This window comes from Bactrocera dorsalis, chromosome 3 (genome assembly GCF_023373825.1).
Source record: "Bactrocera dorsalis isolate Fly_Bdor chromosome 3, ASM2337382v1, whole genome shotgun sequence".
NCBI classification, from domain to species: Eukaryota; Metazoa; Arthropoda; class Insecta; order Diptera; family Tephritidae; genus Bactrocera; species Bactrocera dorsalis.
Window position 1 is genome coordinate 77,714,705 of NC_064305.1, and position 25,688 is coordinate 77,740,392.

Here is a 25,688-nt window from a genome sequence, read left to right on the forward strand (position 1 = left end):
TTCACTTAAGAAATGAAACATGTAACAATATTTGTAAAGATCAAAAGCTTTTTTGGAAAAATGAGTTCTAAAAAGTTTCTTTTCATAGCGCCATCTATGAAGCAAATTTATTTTAAAAAATAAAAAACTTCAAAATTTTTTTTCAAATAAAAAAAGTGTTAAGGACAAATATTAATTTGTATATTATAAGAAAATTAAGCCCACTAACTATACTTTTAGTCTACCCAGACATTTTTTCTGACGTTTCAACCTTATTCATCTCTTCTAATAACATAAATTCAATACTTTGACAAGCTATTTTTATGATATTTCTATACAAAACTTTACAGTCAATTTTTAACTGTATTTGTTTACATATATGTACATACATATGTATTATATATATGCAAAATCCGTTATTTTACTTTTTGCCTTCGCAAATGTTTGCCTACACCAACCATTTACAGAACGTTAACCTCAAAACTTTTTGAACTATTTTGCGAGTGCTGCCAGCAAAAACACAAAAAACAAAAAATACCAAAAAAAAACAACGAAAAGTAAAACAACAACAACCAGAGTGTAAGCAGAGTAAACGCCACTCACCATTAGCAACAACACCTACATAATTGCCTACATACAACACGAAACATATAAACAAATGTAAATGCATTGTAGTCTACACACACACTCAAGTATATAAAACTATATTTTAAGCTCACACATACACAATCAGGCATATTTATAGGCAGACTTGAGCCAGCGGCGCTGGTTGTTTGTTGTTGGCCACAAATTTTTGGTTGCATTGCATATTTAACTTTAACAACGACTTTTAACTCAAACTCTAAATTTAACTACACCAGCAACTACAACTACAACTATAGCTGCAACATTAATACCAATTCGCAGCCTCGTGGGCGTATGCCTGCGTGTTGCTGTTTGCGATTTTTCATAAGCCGAGTTTCGGCGGCTGGCTTTGACTTTAATTCGAGTTGTGTGCATTCGGCGCTTTTTGCTTTCATTGCGGCTGAAATTGTTTTGAGCTTTGTTCTGGCTTGTTGCCTGTCTTATTTTATTAATATAATTTTTAGTTATGGTTTTTTTCTTGTTTTGTATTTCTCGAAAAGTTTGTCTACTTTTCGGCTGATTTATACTATTTTGGCTGGGCTTTGGCTTTCGGAAATGTTTTATTGTTTTCGTAAGCCGCCTAGACAAAGTTGTGGGAGTGCGCATTCACAGCCGGCGCAGGTTTGTGTGGGTATTTCTTTCTGTGTAATAGAATCCGTTGTTCATTTATGGGGTTTTAGGCGATAAGCCAATTTAAATGTCTACTTCTCGCAGTGCTTCTTGAGCTTCAAATTTATTGCATATATTCGGCTTAAAACTTCGTAATTTTATGCATCAATAGTCATAGCTTAAAATTAATTAAAAAAATAATGATTTAGAAAGAATTTCATGCGCCTAAAAGTAGACAATGCATATAAAGTATATAAAGTCGTTCAGGGTATTAATGGTCTTAAAAAATTTATTTTGGACTTAGTTAAAAAAACAAAACCATTATGTTTTGTTTTGAGTTACAAAAATTTAATTATGGTCATATGCGCCTAAAAGCTCACTTCATACATGTTTTAAGCAATGCACGCATCTAAGACATCCTTGTCGATTAAAAAAACAAAATTTTACAGTTTGGTTTGTGCAATATTTAAATTAAATTTATGTGCGCCTAAAAGCAGATTTCGTATTGCCACTTTTTTGATTTTTTTCTTTCTCTAAACAGCAATTCAAAAACGATTTTAAAGTCATGAACATAAAATAAAAATGCCTCTAAAAGTACTTTTATGAGTAAAAAATTTTAAAAATTAGCATACCCGCCTAAAATCTGACTATACTCTAGTTCTCAAAAATACACGCAACGAAAGAGATTCACGAATTAAAATAGTTTTTTTTCACTATTTGGTCCGTGGTGTGAATAAAATTCATATGCGCCTAAAATCATGCTTTGTATTGTAATTTTTTTTTTTCAATATATAATTTTTTAAATTTTTTTCTCAAAACAACGATTCAAAATCGATTCCATTACGATTTTAAAGTTATGAATATAAAATTAAATGCCCCTAAAAGTATACTTCTACAGTATTACAGTACCTCAGATTTCAAAATTAGAGCTTTTAGTATTTTGCCTCAAAAATTTTCACGCAAATATAGATATTAGTACACGTCAGTTTAAAATAAAACTTTCTTTAGTTTAGTTTACGCAATCGTTCAGCAAAATTTATATGCGCCTAAAAGCAGGCTTTGTATTACCAATTTTTAAAAATACTTTTATTACTTTAAAAAGCACCTCAAAATCGATTCAGTTTCCATTTTAGTGCTAAAATCTTACTTTAAACTTCGAATGCCCCTAAAAGTAGACATCACTCAGATTTCGAACTTAATTTTTTAGTGCTTTGGACCAAAATTAAAAAAAAAACGAGTGAGTTTAAGTACCGTTAAAAAATTTTACTTAAATTTCTAATTCAACACTGGCATTGCATACTTTTAGGTTAGTTAGCTATTTTTTACTATATATAACCACTGCGTTTGGAGAGCATATGATTTGTTCTTTTATAAGCGTAAATTTGTGTTATTCTGAAGTAATAGCCATAAGCTTCTCTTACGCCTTTGACTCAATTATCAGATCTGTTAGCTTGTCTTACATTTATACTCACTTTTCAGATATTTGCGAATATCCAGCAGTGCTAAATAGACAATAGCAATTAATAATGTTTTACTCGTAGATTGCCAAGTGCTTTCTCCTTTCTTCAAATCTTTGCCCGAACATTCTTTTCCAACTTTAATTAAATCCAAAGCTTTCTTTTGAGTTTCATATTTTTTATTTGTCATTTTGTATGAGCATCTAAATGCTATATAAATAATTGCTCGCTTGGGAAAATGTCAAGAAATTTTTGCTTAATTGTTATTTGCTTTCGTTCTCGTTGTTTTTCGGTGAAAACTCCTTTGCCTTGTTTTGATGAAAATTTAGCTAAGTAATGGCAAACATAACAAAATAATTGAGTTGATTCTGCAATTTGAGTGGAAGCGGGTGAAACGTACAAGTCAGCAATAGATGGTCTACGCAGAAATATATATATATTTACAATACGTATGTATATACATTTGTATGTATATTCGTATACATACACGCATGTGTTATTGTCTTAGGTGACAGCACATTTGACAGCCAGACATTGTGACTGCTGCGAAGGTTAAGAAAAGACGTGCACAAAACAAAGCACACTTGTTCAGTGGATCTCTTGTAATCACACAAACAAACATTTTTCCTTAGCACATGGCATAATATATTTACGAGCATATTTTGTTAGCACAAAGGTGAACAAATATGTAAATACGCAAAGTTTTGCCATAAATATGCAATTGTTTTCGTTTGAAATTTAGCAACACAGCTAAACCAATTAAAATTTATGGGTATGCAAATATTGTCTTTGGAAAATTTTTAATGCATATAAATACATGCGTTCTTGCGTTTCTCAGTATGTGTGAAGAAGAACCTCAAAGCGTTTGTTATATAAAGAATATGTCTTCAGGCTCTTTTTCTAATTTTATTAGATTGGACAAAAATTAAAAGAAGAAAATAATAAAATTCTTTTTCAAAAGACAAAGTGTGAAATTAGTTTTGACCACAATGTGGTTGGAAAATTGTTTTAATATTTTGTGTTTTTTATTAGAAATATTCTAATCATTATTTTTCTCATTTCTTTGAATGATATAATTGCATTTCACAAAAAACTTTAATATAAGGTAGACTTGAGTAAATTTCTTGTCAGGCTTAGTTATCCAACAATGTTTTAATTTAATTAATACTTGGAAAGAAAGTATTTTAGAGAATACCTTTCAACTAGATTTTCACATTTTTAAAACTACCTCTTCCTCATATCCACAACTTTGTCCCTTACTGTTGAGTCGATCCATTGGAGATATTAGAAACTTCTTCTATTTTTGTGATGCCAACACAATCATGCTTAGGCAGAGTTTCTTTAACATGTACCAATCTAAGAAAAAAAGAAACATTTTATTGATTCCACACTCAAAAAACTTTAAATTAGCACTTTCCTCCTTCATCGAATTTTATTTCATCTCTTCGAGCGGCTAAGGATGAGTTTCACGGAACGGCAGTTTCAGTTTGGGGAATCAGAAAATATCACACGGAACCCAATCTGTTCAATACGGTGGTTGATCGATGGATTTTACTTTTAAATTCAGTCGCATTCACAATTCGATGTGTTGATGTGTGATCATCATGTAAAATACATGAATCGTTCTTTCACAATTCTAATCGCTTTCGACGGATGCTCGCACGCAAACGTCTGAATACGACCAAATAAAACCTTTTATTGAACATATATCCTTCAGGAGCAAATTCCTGGTGTACCAAGCTACAAATATCCAAAAAACAATAAACATCATCTTGGTTTTTGAGCGGCGTCAAGTTTTTTTTTTGTTTTCGGCTCGTTTTTTCCCTCCAGTCCGATGAGTGTTGATTTTTTCTTTCTCATAGGTAGTATAATGCTCTTCACAAATGTAGAATCGGAATTTGCACGATCAAACATGTCTAAGAAGACCTGTTTACCATACTTTTTTTGGAAAAAAACTCAGCTTTATTAGGACGAGTCGGGCTAGAACGCTTTTCATACCCAAAATATTCTCTAAAATCATTCGAACGGACTCGTGAGAGATAGCGAGCTATCTTGCCATTTCTCTGACATTTATCTCACGATTTTCAAGCACGATATTTTGGTTATCATTAAATAACTAATATGACATTTTATATGGATCTCAGTCTATTAAACAATTGCATTCACATAGAAAAACAAATCCAGAAATTAACAAGGAAAACTATGCCATTAGTCTAATTTTGAACAACTTCAGAAAGTTGGTAGTAATGAGACCACGATGGAGTAGTGCTAGTGGCTGAAAAAGCAAGTATATAAAATAATGCTTGTAAAAGATTGGTGGACGAGAGATTGTAATACCCACCTCACAAGACTGTCAACGTAACTGATTCGCGTTCCTAAGTAAAAAAAAGTATTATTGATGTAAACCAACAACTTCAAAAAGTTTTTAGCTTTCAATATTATTGCAAGCGATTCTCTCCTTTTTTACATGTGAAGAGGAAGGTAAAAGTATGAGTGCCACATTCGCTTACAAGCGCTTTACACTCAGTGGTTTTGACATTCAGTCATTCACGGTTGACTTTAACTCAATTCTGGCAGTTTCAATTCCCTTTTACTTGTATATTATTTCGTTTAAAACACCAAGGAGTATTTAATTTGGTTTCTTGTTTTTCGGTTTCTACTAAGAACATTGTCTGCTTCCTTTTTTACCAGGAGCTTATATATTTATGTACATTTTTAATTTTTACTGAAGTTCTTGTACTCATTCCATATTATTATGTGCATTTCACAAATTATTTCTTAATTAAACCGTTGCTATTAACGGTGGATTTAAAATCCATTCATTTTCCACTAATTCTGTATTTCCATTTCATTTCTTATCTTTTACCTTGCTTTCCTGAATTACAATTTTACTCGTCTTTTGCATTAGCGTAAAATATATAGAAATGTTTCTAGTTTTAATACCAGAGCGTCTATTCTCATCTATCTCTCTCTCTTTTCACTATATCTTTCCCTTTTCCCATATTTGTCACTTTTCTTGCAATCCTCACATTTTTAATCACACTTTACTTCAGTTGAGTTCAGAGCTTTCAGGTATATTTTTGTGAAAGCTTTGTGGTATGCGACATTTTGTTAAATCCACATGAAAAATCGCTTTTAAATAAAATGATGATTTATTTAAAAGTTAGTTTACGTATTTTTTTTATCTAAATACTGAATGGTGCTCTACTTGGGCAGGTCAGGCACTGAAGTTATCATTATCTTTTTCTGTACTACTCGCCAGAGTTAAGAGCATTGCAGATCTCACATAAACTATTGAAGACTTCGTATCGCTTTTCGGGGCTTCAGCGTTGTTGCATGACCTTTACTATTTGTTCCTATATTTGAGATCAGGATTCAGATTCAGAATATAAATTTTAGTCATATATGATTATGAAGCTTAATGTTTCTCTCTGAGTCTGTTCCAGTCCAGTTCATTCTCAACATGGACCATTTTTAAGTTCCGACCACTAACCACCCTTACTTTCATTATAGTCCCAGTAACTAGTCATTACTTTTCCATTCAATTACTCCACTCAGTAATCAGTACTGAGATATCAGCTCCTCATCTAATCACAAACCCACACTAACTCCACAAAGAAACCACCTTTGTGACTTGCGCGGTGTGAACTCCCCATCACCACACACTTGCCTATGCCTTTCAACACCTTTCTGTGAGAAGAAAAGTGCGAAGTGTAAGACCGACGACTGAAGAGTAACTTTTAACTACATCGAAACTCAATAGTTTCGTTTCACCGGCAAAAGTTTTGCAACATCACTTGGAATTAAATGAAACAACAGAAAGTAAACGACGCAGTGGACAAGCCGGCTAACTGCAAATAGAATTACACTGAAAAGTCAAGAAAGTGGAGAACCAAAGCGAGTAGAAAGCAGGTTGAGAGAGGGAAGGGAGCACAACTAATGAGTGAGAGCAAATTTTGCTGGCATGACCAATGCTTAAGTGCGTCCGCCTGTCAGCGCAAGTAGCAAGCGGCAAGTTAGTAGTTGTGCCAGGTGATGCGACCGACAGGCCGGATAGAAGCGCGTCTTCGAAGTGCTTCGGAAAAGTGTGCACTTAAGCAAAAGTAGCTGGCGAAAAAGTCGGCAAAAGTAACAAACTGAGAAATTAATTATTAATTTTTATTTGGCCAACAGACCACACAAATCGGCGCGCCGAAGCGCAAAGTAATGAAGAGCCGACAGGAGTTTGCTGAGTAAGTGTGGGCGCGAGCGAGAGAGCGTGAGTTGTAGGTAAGCATAAGCATGCATGAGCAGAAGTAGGAGTGTGAACTTAAGACTTTGCGCGCGGCGGAAGCGGCGTCACACCGGCAGGACATCATTGCCGCTGCGGTAATTAAAAATTTCATGATTAGATATTGCGGTGGCGGCGATGAATCCGGTGGTGACGCTGAGCGAGAAAAGCAACAAAACTACTTGTAGGTAGTCTTATTAAAATGTGTTCGTGTGTGTGTGCGGTTGGGTGGAAGTGGAGTGAGTGTTTGCTAATATATTGACTTGGCAGCGGAGTTTGTCGAAAGAGCAGTGGGGATGTGGGTAGAAATAACTGGTTGGTGTGTGTGTTGGCATTCAGTCGCTGCTGAAACTTTTTAAATACTTTTGCACTTTTACAGCAGCAGCAGCATTACTTAATGCTTTCCAGGCGTTGAGGGAGAAAGTCATTTTCTATGCCGCCCTTTCGTGGGAAAGGGGCGCTTTTACTTAGCTTGCCACATGCAGCGGTCGCCACATTAAAGCTGTCTAAATACAAGTGCGGCAAATTACTTTTTAGCTTTTAAGCAGCTAGAACTTTTCAGCATGCACACGTTTCTATTAATATTTAGCCATTAAGAAATACTAAAAGACTTTGCACTAATCATTTTCTTACCCTCTCTTTCTCTCTTTCTCATTACAGGTATGTGACATTGCGTGTGCGCTCAAATACATCACCCTATACTTAGCTGCGCTGACATCTTAATGAGCGCCAGTTATACTACTACAAATGTAAATATCTTAGAATGTATGTTTGTATGTGTGTTTATATGCGCATAAGTGCTTGTCATTAAAGTTAGGCGCTTATCTGCTTCATATTCGTAGGCATGTGCAAACTTTATGCTGACAGCTTTTTCCGCGCCCAAACTTATTTGTGGCATTTTGTAAATTAAATAAGTAAATATGTGTGTATGTAGTTATTTATGACTTCGTGTTGCGTAAACACATGACGCTCTTTTAATGTGTGACGCTTTTAGTGTGAGTGCGTGCGTAACTTATGTGCTCATTAAGAAAGAGTTGCGAGTGAGTTTTGTAGAGATGGAAGCCCTGTAAGAAATAGATCACACATGGTAAAACTTAATTGAGATCCTTAAAGGTAGCGAGAGATGGTGATAAGGATAGATATAGAGAAAAGTAGAGAGAGAGAGAGAGAAATACATGACGTATATCAACATGGAACTGGAATAAACTAAGTAGATAAATTTAGAGGTAGAATTACTGGACACAGAGGTAGGAATCGAAATAAATATATACATATCGAGTCAGAGAGCTAAAAACGGGTTGGAGAACAGAGTAAAATAAACTATTGGAACAGAGATATTGACCCAAAAAGATGAAGGCACAGATAGGGAGAGATATAGAGATGAAGAATGGGATAGAAATATTCATAAAGATAAAGATAAACGTATAGAAAAGATAAGGACAAAAATAAAGGTAGAGATAGAGATAGAAATAGAGACAGGGACAGAGATAGGCATATTGATAGAGATATAGATAGACATAGAGATAGAAATAGGGATAGAAATAGAAATAGAGATAGGGATAGGGATAGTGATAGTGATAGAGATAGAGTTAGAGGTAGAGTTAGGGTTAGAGTTGGAGATGGAGTTAGATTTAGAGTTAGAGTTAGAGTTAGTATTAGAGTTGGAGTTAGAGTTAGAGTTAGAGTTAGAGTTAGAGATAGAGATAGAGATAGAGATAGAGATAGAGATAGAGATAGAGATAGAGATAGAGATAGAGATAGAGATAGAGATAGAGATAGAGTTAGAGTTAGAGTTAGAGTTAGAGCTAGAGTTAGCGTTATAGTTAGAATTAGGGTAATAATTAGAGTTAGAGTTAGTGTTAGAGTTAGAGTTATAGTTAGAGTTAGAGTTATAGTTAGAGTTAGAGTTAGAGATAGAGAAAAAATAATGATTGAGTTAAAGATTGCGATTGAGATTGAGGTTGAGATAAAAATAGAGATAGAGATAATAATATAAATAGAGATAGATAGACATAAATGTATATAGATAAAACTAGCAGTAAAGATAAATAAATATAAATAAAGGTTGAATCTGTCCTCTTTATCTAGTACTTTACAGCATTTGTTTGGATTGTTTATCACACAGGGTGATCTGACTAAGATCCAAAAAAAAAACTATTTTAATCTATAAGAACAGATTTTCAAGAACACAAAAAGGATCTTAATATATCAGGACTAAAAATTGCAACGAAAAATGGGAAAATATCATGTTTTAACTATCATTATTAAAAACTAATTCCTCTCGTCAAACGCGGGAAACACTTAGTAGCTTAAAATAAACAAATCTTTTCGCCAAATAGTTACAAAAAACTTGCATAAGAGAGATACATATTATCGCTAAAGTAACTTTTTTCGAACTTGAGCATTAGCCTTCTTGGGAACTGTCATAGAATATAAAACTATGATTTTTTGAGTTATTCAATCTGCGAAAATATATGATAACATATATGTGCATCACAAAACTATAAACAACAAGCCCACAACTTAATCACAGCAAAACAATAACAAGATTTATATGAGTGACCGTTGACCTTACCCCCCCGCCGCGCGTTGACGCTAAATTCAGCTTTATTGCACGTGGTGTCGTAGAGCAAAGATGAATGTCGCTATTAAATGCTAGAAAATATGTACAGCTGTAATAATAATTACGTGGCCAGGGCAAAGGCAACACATTAATTCTGGGCTTTTACGCAGCGCCAAACCAACACGCCGACAGCCTCCATTATCATTGCCTTAATCCAAGTGCCAGCTATGCCATTAACGGCAAGAAAACACACACATCCACACGTGTGAATGTCTACGTGAATATGTGGCATTTATTATTATTAACATCATAACTACTGAAAGGTTATTAACAGCACTCGCACACAGGCACACACACGCAGAGTCGGTGATGGCTTGCGTAAGAGCGAAATGTCAAAGTTTGATGACATTCATCAGCAAACAAAGTATGTAACTAACCTAATATCAGCGTACAAAGGTTATGTGCCCGTTAAGTTGAAGTAAAGATTTAAGAGACATACTTTTGGGCGCAGAAATGTCGTAAATAAAGTATACTAATACATATGTATAGGCGGTGGTGCGTGTGTGTGTTGTTATTTATAGCTGTTATATACGCGCTTGTTTATGTGCGTTTGCCTTTTACGCACTCCCATTATGGCTGCGCTTACGCAGGTGTAGCATACTTTTGTGCGTTGGTGACCGAAATGCTGCACACGTGTGCGTAAACATAAAGGATTTCGCTGTTTCATAATTAAGATACATAGTATAGGCTCATTTGTAAGACGTTGTAACAAAGTAAAATGTTGGCTGGTTGGCTAATGCATTTGTCAACGCCTACACACATACCAATACCGATGGCAACTGCTTTGCTGTGTCTTCAGGTGGCATGCCAATGAAAGTGAAAAATTCCTAATTTAATATTCTTAACTTATTTAAGCCTCTTTACCAAGTTTTAATTGAGTTTATTCTAATAGTGTGCATTTGCTTGGCTGGTACAACGCTGCGTATGCGTAACATTTTATGTCGCCAAATGTATGGACAACTTTACTCTCTTTTGCCCTGTGGTAGTGTGTTATGCACTTATTTATAAAGAACTTTGAAAATATTTTTATTTATAATATGTCATGAAACAAAAATGTATGGTATACCATTTTGAGTATAAAATTTTTAATTTTTATTCCCATAAATTAATGATATACATACATATGTAAATCATTTAATACTTGTAATATAACATAAAGATTTATGGCACTTACGACACTATATTATACTGATAATTGTGAAAATTTTGTATTACATTTTATTTAATTCATATTAAATAACATTTGAAATATTTTTTATGGAATTTTGTCATAACATAAATGTTTATGGCATACCATTTTTAGTATAAAATTTTAATTTTTATTTAATTTATATTTGGTCTAATATAAATTGCATAAATTTTAAAATATTTTTATTCCAAATATGTCATGACATAAAAATTTATGGCATACCATTTCAAGTGTAAAATATTCCTAATCATTATAAAATATAATAAAATTCTATATCCGCCTTCAACTAAAAATAATCTGTCTAAAATTAATTAATTAAATTTGTTAGGACAAATTATTTTCGATATATCATATTTTTAGAAAATTCTTATTTTTTAAATATTTAAAATTTTTTCATGAAAATGCGAATTAGTAGTTGTCATAACCAATCAAAAAATTTTTTGGATTATTTAGAGACAAGAAATAACTCCAAAGAACTGGAAAGATTATATTAAATGTAACTTACTTTCAGCTTTAACTTTCTTAAACAAGCTGCTTTTCCTTCACCAAAGAAACTTTAAAACCGTCTTTATCATTTGTCAAATGCTGAAAATCTGAAACCTCCTTCATGCTTATCTCAACACATGCCATCTTACAACTCACTAGTATTTCCAAAATTTAATTCAACGCTCTTGACACTGCACTCATTCTTCAACTGTCTGTAAATTCGTATTATATGTATACATATAAATATATTTTGTCACTTTCTTGTCTGATAATCATTATCGCCATCATCACCACAATCGAATCGAAAGCATCCATTCACTCAATTTAATTCCATTCATTTTTCTTTCGCACACAACCGTCAACGTCTGGCAGCGCTGCTTAGATTTAGATATACACACGCATGTTTGTGTAGCAATGTTAGTCTATACAGTTACTTTTCCACTTACAATCGCACTGTTCTTCGTGCTGCTGTTCTCAAGCACTATTGTCATTTATACTGAGCGGCACTGCGGGGTCGGGGTGGCAGCATCAGCAGTCGAAAATCCCAACCACAGTTGTATCAATGTCACTCAGTGCTTGTCTTTTATTGCGACTATTTATACTTTTGTGTAAGCAAACACTTCAATTCACACATGTGTACGGATATACTAAGTTCTTTAGTGGTATGTGCGCATGTGTGCGTAACTTCGCTAAAATTCAATACAAAATACTCGAAATGCTTGGCTGGAATGTGTCATTGTAGTGTCTGCTATTTTTCAACTCAACAGCTTTTTTTTGTTGTTTTTGTTATCTTTTTGGTATAAAGTATGTAGGTTTTGACCGTTAATATGCTTGCGAAAGCGTTTTCTTTTACACACTCTTGCTGCTAAAGTTTTCATGTTCCCAAATATATTAGCAGTTATGTCGCAGACAACCGCCACAGCCATCTTATAAAACTACATACTATGGTATACACATACTTTCATATACATATGTATGTATATAGTCATACAAGCATTCAATCACTCAATAGTATTAATGGCAATTGATTATGCGATGCATTGTACGCAATGATTTTCAATAAAACTTCGAGACATGCGAATGAAAACAAAGTATTTGTATTGGTTCTTTTGGCGCGAAGTGTATTATATCGTATACATATATACATACATATGTATATATGTTGTATAGCTATCTGAGTGTAAACATAAGCACTTCTGGGAATATTTGGCTATGCTAGACAGCTTTTAAATGTTACAAAGAACTAAATTTTTTGTGGACTCATACGTGCTTTTACTTTTGCATTTAACTAAAATATTTGTACGTATTGACATATTTTATGGTATGACATTTTTTTTATTTTCAAACAATAGTTAAACTTCATATTTTTAAAGCGATATTAAATATTTGAGATGAACGTCTGGACATAATTTATGGCAAGACATTTATGTCATGACATATTATATAAACATTCGGGTTTTTCATACAATTTACGTTTTTTTACATAATAAATCAAAATATTACATTTATAAATATTGACAAAGTTAATGGTATGACATTAATGTTACGATAATTTTATAAACCTACATAACTGCTTTAATTTGTTTTTGCTGTCACATTTAGCTTAAACTTCGAATACTTGTGTTCATACATACATATATAGTAATATAATTTATGTTATGGCTTTCATGGATGTCATGGCATTAAATATGGAATATTATTGCATAAATTGATTAAGATTTGCAAATAAATAAAAAATATTTGTGTTATACCATAAGTTATGCCATTACACCTTATGCTATGCCATAAAATATGAAATATTATTATATAAAATTTTGGAAATACAGTAACAGATCTATTAAACGGACGCACTCTCAAACGACAACTCGGTTAACCATACAGAAAAACTGTACCCGCCAGTGTGCGCTTAAGCGAGATTCCACTGGAGATACAAAAATATCTACATACATATCTACATATGTATGTATGTATATCATATCGTATATGCGCAGATTGTATAATTGTAGAAAATATTAACGAATTTTAGAAAGTACAAAAATTTTTTATATTACATAAAAATTTTAGAAAATGGCATACCATATTTTATGTCATGCCATTGCATATTAACGATATTTAGAAAATACCAAAACTATTTACATTTTATAAAAATTCTCGAAATTGGCATGCCATAATTTTTGTTATACCATAATATATGGCATACTGAAACTCGATAAATTTTACAATTAAATTTACTAAATATATAATATCTCATAATTTTTACAAAAATTTCGCACAGCCACATTTGTCACAAAATATGAATTGTTGGCATGATTTAGTAGCTATTAATTATTGATACATTTTCATGGCAATTAATTCATAAATAAATTTATATACTCGCATATGTATGTACATGTAAGTTTTCACTAAATGCATAATTATCACTAATACACACACATACGAATTTTCAATGCTATTTTAAATATTACTAAGCTTTTATAGTCAATTTGTAAAGTCATTTATAATTTAGCGACTTGCAACAACAACAGCTACAACAGCAAAGCATAAACAATGGAAATTCGTTAAAGTTTTTCGCTGTGCCGCGTTCATCAGCAGCACTTTATTAGGCGCAGTGAGCGCCAGCGCGTTGTAATTGCGCGGCAACTTAATTACAATTTAAATAGAACAAATTGCGCCGCCTGTTGCGTATACGCCATGGCGTGCTGCGGCCATGGTTGCGGTGCCACCGCAAAAAAGACGCAGTAATAAGCGTAAATGCAGTTTTTCGCGCAATAAAATTTCAAATAACTGTAAAAAATGTGCAATTGAATATGCAAAAATAAATACAAATTGTAAATCACTTAAAATTACAATCGAATGATAATTGCAGCAAAAAGTATTTAAAGTCAACAGGAATGCGCGCTGGTGTTGATGCTGCCTTAAAGCAATGAGTTTTTTGCAGCTTTCGCCATTTACAAATCGCTTTTTATACATAAATCAATTTAATTTGGTGCTGCACTTAACTATATAAATATAATTTACGCAACTGATTTGCTTTTGTTGGTTAATTGTTTATTTGCTGAACTTATTTCAATTATTATTTTTATTTATTCATGCCTATTTGGCTGCGGGATTTTTTACATATTTTCATGCAGCTCAAAATTATCTGCAAAAAATGGAAAGTTGTGCTTTTGTGCCATGCTTAATTACATTGATACTGTATTATGTTTTTAATGAAATTATGTCTATGTAGTTGTGTGTAGGCTTTTCGATTTTTTTCTGCTAAATTCCTTTACTGCAGAAGTTTTTTTTTTTTTGTGACTTTAGAGTTTATTATACACTGTAATCACTTATTGTGCTGTTTTCTTAATTAATAAAAATATAATTAATTAGTAATTACATTAAGGGCTTTTTATGTTTATTCAGTGTTCGCAATATTTTATATAGCAGTCAGTTCTGACAAGATAAAGGCAATTTCACTTTTCAAATGGAATGACAATATTGACAGACAAGTTCTATTTATTTATTTATAAAGGGTGATTTTTTAAGAGCTTGATAACTTTTTAAAAAAAAAAAAACGCATAAAATTTACAAAATCTCATCGGTTCTTTATTTGAAACGTTAGATTGGTTCATGACATTTACTTTTTGAAGATAATTTCATTTAAATGTTGACCGCGGCTGCGTCTTAGGTGGTCCATTCGGAAAGTCCAATTTTGGGCAACTTTTTCGAGCATTTCGGCCGGAATAGCCCGAGTTTCTTCGGAAATGTTGTCTTCCAAAGCTGGAATAGTTGCTGGCTTATTTCTGTAGACTTTAGACTTGACGTAGCCCCACAAAAAATAGTCTAAAGGCGTTAAATCGCATGATCTTGGTGGCCAACTTACGGGTCCATTTCTTGAGATGAATTGTTGTCCGAAGTTTTCCCTCAAAATGGCCATAGAATCGCGAGCTGTGTGGCATGTAGCGCCATCTTGTTGAAACCACATGTCAACCAAGTTCAGTTCTTCCATTTTTGGCAACAAAAAGTTTGTTAGCATCGAACGATAGCGATCGCCATTCACCGTAACGTTGCGTCCAACAGCATCTTTGAAAAAATACGGTCCAATGATTCCACCAGCGTACAAACCACACCAAACAGTGCATTTTTCGGGATGCATGGGCAGTTCTTGAACGGCTTCTGGTTGCTCTTCACCCCAAATGCGGCAATTTTGCTTATTTACGTAGCCATTCAACCAGAAATGAGCCTCATCGCTGAACAAAATTTGTCGATAAAAAAGCGGATTTTCACATTTCGAACCGAACACTGATTTTGGTAATAAAATTCAATGATTTGCAAGCGTTGCTCGTTAGTAAGTCTATTCATGATGAAATGTCAAAGCATACTGAGCATCTTTCTCTTTGACACCATGTCTGAAATCCCACGTGATCTGTCAAATACTAATGCATGAAAATCCTAACCTCAAAAAAATCACCCGTTATAAAGAATTAGTAATTATAATTAATGGCAGTAATGAGACGGCAGAGCTGCAGGCGTGGCAGATTTTCAAATGAAACAATTTTTTTGTATGTTAATTTTTATAAAAATAATTTAGAAAAATATAAAGTTATTTTCATGAATGTTTTAAAACAATTCATCACGTTCAGTTGTTTTCGAAAATCAAAACTGCGATTTTTTGTAATTTAAAAAACCGACAAAAAAGCAAGCGTTTTGGGAATTTAAGAAACAAAAAATTAAAAGGTGAAAAGTTAATATGCGAACAGAGAAAACACCTTATAAAAACTGATTTTATTGCTATGCCGTTTTACTGCTATAAATAATTGTCTTTAGTCCCAAAGTAACCCTCCGTATCTGCGTTTACTTCTTCACTGGTACTAGATTTGTTTAGAGCGAGCATTCTTTTGGGATCTGTGAACAGGAAACAGCACTTAAAACGATCCTATGACGCTATTTAATAGTCGCTCGTTTCTTACTCAAGGTATTTAATAAAAACTATTCCATGCGCATCCCGAAATATAGACGCCATTACCTTGCCAGCCAACTGTTCTTTTTTCCATGCCTTGGAGCGGGTTCGTCATGTGCAGTGCACGATGGGCGGATGACTATCGATTGAACTTTGGAGTGATATGATGGAGCCATATTTCACCTATTGTCAAATAACGATTATTACGCTTTACAATCTCCAAACACTGCTCTGAATCATGAGCTCTCGTCGCTGTTTTTGATCAAAAGTGAGCTCGCGCTTTACCCAGTTTGCACAGAGCTTTCTTATACGCAAATATTCGTGAATAATAGTATATACTTGTTCAATTAATATCTTTAGAGTGCGTGCTATCTCGAACAATTTCATTTTTGGGTCATCCAAAATTATTTTGCGCACTTTCTGATGTCTTCATCGGTGACAAACTCTTTTGAGCCGCCACTGCGTTATCGATTTCGGTGCCCATTTCACTAAAGTTAGAATACCAATCCTTGATTGATTTTCCTGGTGCAGTGTCCGATAACTCATCATGAAGCCAAATTTTTAATTCAACATTATATTTTTCTATTAGAAAGCTATTCTTTATCAGCACGCGAAATTACTTTCTGTCCAGTTTTTGCATAATAAAAAATCGCTTCACTCAAAATGATATAATTAATTATAAACCGACAGTTGTCAAATTTATACACGCTCCTTTTGTACGTTAGGACTAACTAAAAATTGCATTGATTGAATTCTTGTAGAGTCGTCTATGCGTCAGACCGGGTACTTTTCAATTTATCTGTTATTCCGCTTTGGCTAAACTGAAAATATTAAAAAGTTTCACACCCACAATATTTGCAGGTAATTTTTGGACTAAACCCTCATGAGTATTACTACTACACTCTGCGGATTTAAGAAAAATAGAATTTGAGCCAAAACTTTTGGACATTTTTGACCTACCCCAATGCGATTTTTTATCAAGTAAGTGGGTTATACATATTTTATAATTTATATACTACTATACTATGCATAGTATGTACATTTTTGATAATAAAAAGTATCATTTGTCGTTGAGTTAACCAAATAAATAAAGAAGTTAAGTGAGCACTTAGATTTTAGAAGGCTACTTTTTTAGGTGTGAAAAACGCTCAAAATTCGGGTTTCTAGAGTAAAATCCTGTCTCTCGTCAACAATATTATATTTTTGCTATAAACTGACATCAAAGCTTATTTAAAATTAAAATACCATGCTCTGCTCTGTTACATTAAAAACAATAGCCAATGGAAGATTGCGCTAAACAACGTTTGACCACTTCAAATAACAAATATTTAATCACTAAAATAATATCATTTCCGATTTTGTTTGTAAACTGCGAAAATAAAATGTAAAATAGTAATTTACACAGTTTGACGCCATTGTGGTAATATGGTTGCCCAGGGCGTATGACTAATATAGTGTCAATAAAAACTTGCTAAAAATAAATATACCATTATATACTTAATAGCATTATTGTTATAAAGTTAAATAAAATTGTGCACACAATATGTTGCATTATGCAAATTAGAATATTAAATTAATTAAAACTAGATACGCCATAAAAAATAGAATTTGTCATTAAAGACACAGCGGAAGCTGACACTTTGGTTACATTTTTTTAAATAATACACATTTCGAATATAAATATGTATTAGTTTCCAATACAAATACGAACTTAGATACGTTTAACAATGTAAAAATTAATCGCAATGATTAACTATTTTTATTTGATTTTAAGTACTAACAGTTTTTGGCTGACGGTTAGTTAAAATTTTTTATTGTTAGAACAGAAAAATTATTTGATTATTAACGTATTTGCACTTATGCACTTTGATGAGAAGCTATGTCAAAAGTAAAGAGTAATAATATGGAATTAATTCACTAGAGATGTCGCAACAGTAACAACTAAAGCAAGCAAATACGCTTTAAGATATCCACTGACAATTTCATTGCTTCATTGCTCATCTAGTCTGTATTTATGTGAAACAAAACACATGCATATAACTCACCTATATACAATACAAGCATACATATATATTACTTGTGCACTAGAGCGGATCGATTTATAGGGAGTCAAAAACAAAAACGAAAAAATCGCGTATGTGCCAAATGTTCCATGGATCATTCTGAATAACTTGGCTTAAGAAATTATTGGTCTACAACCGGTTTCGGGCCATAGATTTGTAACTCACTTTGTTTTAGAATTTAAAAAAATTTCTTCGTAAGTTTTTAGATATCCGAATGAAATAAAGTTCGCAGATGCCTTCGATATTCTATTGATCATTTGTCGGAGTTGACAAGATCGCACAACTATATCCCCTATCTGCCATACAATCGATTATTAAGATTTTTTTAAACATCGCTTGGCTCGAAAGCTGGTTTTAGACCTCTCTCAATCAAAATTGTTAAGAATGATTCGTACAACATTTTCAGCAAATACGATTTTGTAGTAAAAAAAATCAACGCGCTCTAATGTGTACATTTATGTACATAAATGACTACCATTCACTTTGATTGCTCTGTTGCTTTTCCCACAGCTTCCTTGTCATTTTCACTTTTGCTGCAAATAATAAGCAATCGTAAACGTCTAACAAAAGTGAGCAAAATATATGAATAAGTTCAAAAAAGAACAGCAAAGCTTTAGGGAAAATCATCTCACAATTTATATCTAATGCATAAGCAGAAGAAATGGCCTTATGAAACTTAGCGGTCACATTTTCTTACATTTACTAGTGGCTACTATTACTTACTGTCATTTCGTGGACATTTTTATCTCATGCGAATAAAAGTGTGTTCGCTGTTGATTTATTATTCTTTCCGTGCATTTGTAAGAATTTCAGCCAATCTCTAGTTGTAGCTGAAATGTAGGAAAAATCATAAAGTATCATTAATATGATGCGTGGCTGCATAAATGTGGTCAATTCGGCGAGAATTTGTAATGGGAAGCTTTTAAAGATATATTTTTTATACCATAATGTTATTACTTAAAATGCTGCGAGATAAACCATAAATATAACAAAAATTTTGAACAAGCAAAACCCAAAATTATTAATAACTTCATTAGCTGCCAAGTAGGCACAAGGACTTGCACAAATAAAAGAAAAAATATAGACATTTTTGTTTTATCATGAACTTATGCTTTATAAAAATATATTATTTACAAACATTTTGGTCTGATAAGGTCTTTTCTTAGTCCTATTAGGTATGTTAAGGATTTTTATATATTTTTTTAATTTTTGAAATTACTCATACGCTCTATTGTCAGTATTGAAGTGACTCGAAGGAAGTAAAGTTTAAAAAATTTGATTTCTAAAGGAGTTAAATGATATTTTAGATACATATATCTTGCTTAAAGAGTAGTCAAGTAATAGCATTCGTATTTAAAAAGAAAACACCCTAACATACTAATAAAGCCTTTACCAACAGAACAGAATAAATAAAAGATTTAAAACAAACTATTTTTGCTGTGGCATCTTCGATAAGCCTTATTCTCCAAATCTGACCATAAACTATTATTAAGTTGATTCAAATCTGGTCTTCCAATTATCTGTAACTGTGAAGCCAGAAATATCACTTCTACGTCACTGTTTGGAAGTTTTTGCTTTGGGTGATGGAGCAGCAGCTTGCTTGAAGATATAAAGCTCTCCATTGAAGGGAGTATTGCTTACAGCCTTATCACATTTTCTGAAATATCCTGCTAATATACGTTTGCCCCAATTTTGAGCGCTCTTTCACTGAAGTAAAGAAATGTAACGCCTTTACAGGACACTTCCTACCAAATCAGTTTACAGTAGCTGGGTGATAATTACTTTGAACTGTTGGCATATGATTATTTTTTGCGTATTTGGAAATTTTTGCGTCGATTTTTTTCTTTTACTTACTAAAAATTTATTTGACAGTGAAAATTCTTTCATCTCGTGCCACTGAAGATTATCCTTTATATAAACATTTGTACTTGACATAATTTTATGTTTTCTGAGGTATAACAGAGAACGCGTTCGCGAAGAGTTCTTTTACTAAATATGGTCGAATCCAGAAATTATATAATAATTGAATATATTTTATTATAAATTATCTTTATATGCATACATGAATTTAAAAAGTAACAAAAAGTTACTCATACGCACTGGCACTCACTGCTGTGCTAATACGAAGTCGTTTAACACTGTGTGTAAACTATTATCTGATCAACTAAATTGAGCTTGAGTCCGCAAAAAATAATTATAATGTTTATGATATTGAGACTGGTTACTTTGAAATTAAATAAAAATTGTTAATTTGGAAGAAATTAAACAAAAACCATAAAATTAGAAGAAATTGAAAAAATATCCACAAATTGCATACAAAAAGAATTTGCAACCACATCGACTGTTGCATACCTTTTTGCGGTCGACACATGCACACACATGCAAGTGGCTGTCACTTCTAAGCTTTAGTTTAATGTAATTTGTTTTCTGTTTATTTCTGTCTTTTACAGCCACTTTTATTTATCACTTTTTCTCTGCTCTTCTTCACTTTAGTCACTCGCTTGCTTTATGACTTTTCGCACTTTCCGACTTCACTCGGAATTTTTTTACATGCCCTTTCCCCGACAAACTTTCCACAACATAATTTTTTCTCATTTTTGTTGTTTTTTGTGTGCATGCTCGCCGCCTTTACGGTTTCTTGATAACTTTTTTTCCCGGTCATGCAAATCGGTTTTAGAGCTGCAGCCACAAACATGCGGCTTTGCGGTTAACCGCTTTCGTTGCTAGTTTTTATCATTTCTTCTTCTTTGTGGCAGCGCAATCAAATTCAATTCATGGCAATATTATAAAATTGTGTGGAATATTTTTTTGTTTATATTTATTGTAGATTTCTGTAGATTTTTGCTGAGGTTAAGTAAATATTGGAGTTGAAAGGGAATCTTATATGAAATTAAGTAGTTGAAATAAAATGTAACAAAAAATACATAAAATACATAAAAATCCAAATTTTGATGGGTCAGTTTGTATGACAGCTATATGCTAGAGTGATTCGATCTAAACAATTTCTTCGGATATTCTAGCGTTGGCTTGGATAATAAGCTGTGCCAAATTTCGTGAAGATACTTAGACAAATAAAAAAGTTGTTTTTATAAGGAATTGACTTTGAACGGTCAGTTTGTTTGGCAGCTATATGCTATAATCTTCCGATGTAACCAATTTAATCGGACATTGTAGCCTAGCCTTTGGCAATAGCTCATGAAGAATTCGGTGAAGATAATTACTCAAAGAAAAAAAATTGCCATACAAGAACCAGGTTTTTGATGTGCCAATGTATAAGACATGTTCGGAGATTGTACCATTACTTCTAGCAATAATCGGTGGCAAATTTCATCACGATACCTCACCAAATAAAAATGTGTTCATATAAGGACTTGACTTTGGTCGGTCAGTTTGTATGGCAGCTTTATGTTATAGTACTTCGATCCGAACAAATTCTTCTCAGATTCTATTGCTCCTTCGGGAAATAGTCTTTACCAAATTTCGTGAAGATATCTCTTCAAATACAAAAGTTTTCCATACAAGAACTTGACTTTTACCGGTCAACTTGTATGGCAGCTATATGCTATAGTGCTCCGATATCGGCTATTTCAACAATAGACCAGATTGGTGTGGAGAAAAGGGCGTGTATAAAATTTCAGGTCGAAATCTTAAAAACTAAGGGACTAATTTTTGTATGTAGTGACGTAAAAACAGACCGGCATGTTGACTTCGATCATAAATTTATATATTTTATAGGATCTTTTACCTTTCCGTCAGTGTTTTACAATTCTTGAAGCAAACTGAATATGTCCTGTACATGGTATATAAATTTCGAATGCAATATTTGGCTTCCACATATCATATTTAACCACTACTTCCTAGTACTAGATACAATGCTTCGATATACAACTTTTTAACCAAAATATTTTTCTAATGAGTTAGCTGCCCTTTTTCGAAAGCCTGGCAAGCCTAATAAGCTACTTCAGCTCAACCTAGAATTACATATATAATTTTATTGCATACTTTTAAGCACCTACACTTAAAGCTGACTGGCTTCTTTCCTTCCCACCTTCTGCTCTCTATTGTAGTCCCAAAGCACCTACTTTGTTTGCTCTCAACTAATTTGCTTTTCCTTCAGGATCACATTGCCGCGTCAATTAGTCGTTTCAACAATGCAAAAATAACAAGTAAACAAACGGTAAACAACAAGAAAAAAATAAATCAAACGCAGCTGAAATACATGCATAAATAAGTAGGCAAATAATACGGCAGAAATGAGCCGGCGCTGAGTGTCTGCAAAAAGGATTTAAAATTCCGGCCGCACACAGATGAATATCTACAGCTTGAGAAAGAAAATTGTATATATGTATATTTATATTTACATACATAAATAAGAAAGCGCGCCAAAGCATACACGGCGAGACAGTAATGAGATGGTAAACATGAAGCAAATGCGACAAACAAAAAAAACACCATTAAAAATGAGCGGAAAATAAATTATGAATGAATCATAAAGAATACAGCAGCCAGCATTGGAGAGCGTTTCGGCTTTTATTGTGAATGACAAACGTAATAAGGCAATGAATCAGGAAGCGAATAAAAAATTATGAAGGTGATGAAAATTTATGGAAAGGATTTTCAAGCAAAAAAAAAGGCAGGAAATATGGATAAGCGGGAAAGGAGAAGAGAAATAAAATGCTTTTTTGCTTATGCAGAAGCATGTATATAGGCGCAGAAGAGATATGCAGGCTGCTAAAGCTTGTTAAGACACGCTAGCATAACTGTACAGTTAACTCAAGCTAAGTGAAAGTAATCAAACGCACTTCCCGTACCTTTATTATTTATATAACATTAACTTTAACTTAAGCAAAACAACACTTATTGCCAGTTACCGTAGGAATATTAACGAGTAGCGAATAAAAACATGTCTAACTGTTGCACAATGCCACCTTACGCCTTTAAGTATGCAACAGAAAAGGTGAGGGCCGTAAATTAAAGCTAAACGAGAGAGTAGAAGTAGCAAAAACCAGCAGAAAGGCAGTAAAAGCAAAAAAATTAAAGAAAGTAAGCATGAAATTAAAAGCGACAAGAAAAATTATGTCTACTCGCCGTGAATGAAGCAACAAATTTGTGCAAGAATTTGTAATTAGAAAGCAAGGCGGCCGGGACTAAGTGAAACAAGCGGCAAAAGCAGACATAAATGAGGTAAATAAGTGAGTAGGCGGAGAGCGAAGAAAAAATGGCAAAATAAAACACACATTAAAAGGCACAAAGTGAACAGTTAGAGAAAGAGCAAAATGCATAAATTGTGCGAAAATAAGAAAGCGACACAGCAGGCATTCAAGTACAAGCGCGCTGCTGTCAACAGACACTGAAGCACTTAAAATTGCCAAAAAAAAGACGGTTGAGGGATGTATATGAAGTGGGTGCATAGAAAAACGCCGGCGAAAAGGCGTTGGAGCGCCGCGCTACAACAATTTATAATGTGTCACTTTGCCGCGCGGCCTGCCAGCCGGCGAGAAATTACAGCTAACCTGTCACTTGCTATTTAATGTCATTAAGTGTATAACATAGAGGACAGTTGACATACATGAAGCGCACAAAAAAACGAAAGTGGCATGAGAGAAGGGCAAAAATATCTGTATAAACGCTGAGGTGTTAGACAGCGCCTAAAAGGAAATGTTATGCTCCTACTTTAACGCGTTAAGAATATGGAAATCTAATTTAGATTGCCGACAAATAGGCGCACACACCAAGCTGCCACCACACACACGCCACGCACGTCGGCCACGCTACAACGACACGCCTGTGAGCACACGCTGCCCAACAATGCGTAAATATTTAATTGAAGTGATTTTAGGCGCTGATTAAGTGCTATGTGTGTAGTTTTTCTTGTGCGTGCACCAAGTGTAAATGATGTTGCCTACATACGGGCGCTTGTATGCGTGTTGGTAGCTTATTTTTTGTGTGGGTGTGCGTTTATTACCATTTGCTGACATTTGCAGTTGCGTGCTTTGTTGCTGTTTTTCTGCTCTAACTTATTTATGTATTAACGGTCAATTTTTATGTTGCTGCATACTTATAGGCTGTATGCACGCTACGACTTCAAATCGGTGGCTTATTTATGGCGTTGGCGTGAATGTGGCGTTGAACTAAGAGTGGTAGATTAAATTTAATGTGTGACATAAGATCGGAAGAGGAAATTGGATATAAGGAAATCAATAGCAGGCACATTAAAGTTGGCTGGCATATAAAAAGGGCTGCTAGAAATTCGGAAATCCGTAAATTATGGCACAGAGTTCCAATTTGGTTAAATTGAAAACGCATGGCTTGCTCGTATATTTGCATATTAACGGATTAAGCGCCTTAAAGTATGCTAACTTCTCATTTTAGTGTTTTTGCAGTATTTTTTTTATGAAATAACGCAGATAAATGTAAAAAAAAATATTGTCTGTATTCTGGGTTTAACCGTTAAACTGGAATAATTTTCTAACTTGCCGTCTCAGCAAAAAATTATTTCAGAGCCGTTTTTGTAGAACGTTAAATTTCCACAAACGAATATTTGAATTTCAATTTTTTGCATTAATTTGTTCAAATGCATTGAGCAACCAAGCAGAAAAAGAAAAATATGCCAGTTTTCTTTTTTGACCCACCCTAAAATATATAGATATGCATATATAAATGTATATCCAATATGTGTTCATCTGGAGAGAATTTTTCTACCAACAACATACTCTAAATAACATAAATCATCCTACAGTTAATTGTACATGCCATCCCAGTATAACTCTAAGCCAACAAATAAACACGGGAACAAGCAAGAAGCGCAGATCAAACACTTGACTTTGCAGACCAGCCCAGAATGAAGAGCAGCTGGCAAAGATAGAAAAAATATTCCGCAATTTACAGCAGACATGCAGCATTTCAGCGCCTTGTCTGCTCATATTTTCGTAATTTTATGTTCTTCTTTCTTTTTCGTTTCCGCAGAAAGGAGACAAAGTCATTTATGAGTTTTGGTGCACTAATTTTTGTGTCATAATTTGAAAAACTGCTAAAAATGTGTGCAATTTTATTAGTTTTACGATTTGTCAAGTAAAAATATTATATTCTTGCTCTTCATCCTCCATAAGCTGTCAGTAGTCATTAGATTTATTACCTAAAAATACGACTCAGAATGTGAAACTAGATCTTCACTACTTGAAAGGACTTCTATTTCCAAATCTGCTCGAAAAAGTGTCACTTGTCAACTGTCAACTGTCATTTGTCATATTTTATGCAATATTTATTTTGTTACTTTTTTGTATTAAATTTTCTTTAATGTTTCTTTTTGAATCATCTCGATAAATTACTTGTCAGCTGTCAACTGTCATTTGTTATATATGATGTAATATCTCTTTTGTCACTTGTCAGCTGTCTACTGTCATTTGTCATATTTGATGTAATATAATATATATATATTTTTTTGGATTA

At 33.4% G+C, this 25,688-nt stretch overlaps 2 protein-coding genes across 13 annotated transcripts in view; one reads left to right on the forward strand and one right to left on the reverse strand.

The window, feature by feature from the left end:
- The window catches only part of LOC105229157 (ATPase inhibitor A, mitochondrial), a 443,346-nt gene that overhangs the window by 323,092 nt on the left and 94,566 nt on the right, over positions 1 to 25,688 (reverse strand). The window contains exon 1 of one of the 5 annotated variants that reach the window (XM_049453483.1): positions 25,618 to 25,622. The exons of 3 other annotated variants lie outside the window; for them this stretch is intronic. The gene's annotated coding sequence lies outside the window, so the exon portion shown is untranslated. Of the gene's footprint in view, positions 1 to 25,454; positions 25,459 to 25,617; positions 25,623 to 25,688 lie in introns of those variants that run through there. One more of the 5 variants, XM_049453486.1, reaches the window with a different exon arrangement.
- The window catches only part of LOC105229164 (syndecan), a 456,640-nt gene that overhangs the window by 302,961 nt on the left and 127,991 nt on the right, over positions 1 to 25,688 (forward strand). The window lies entirely within an intron of this gene.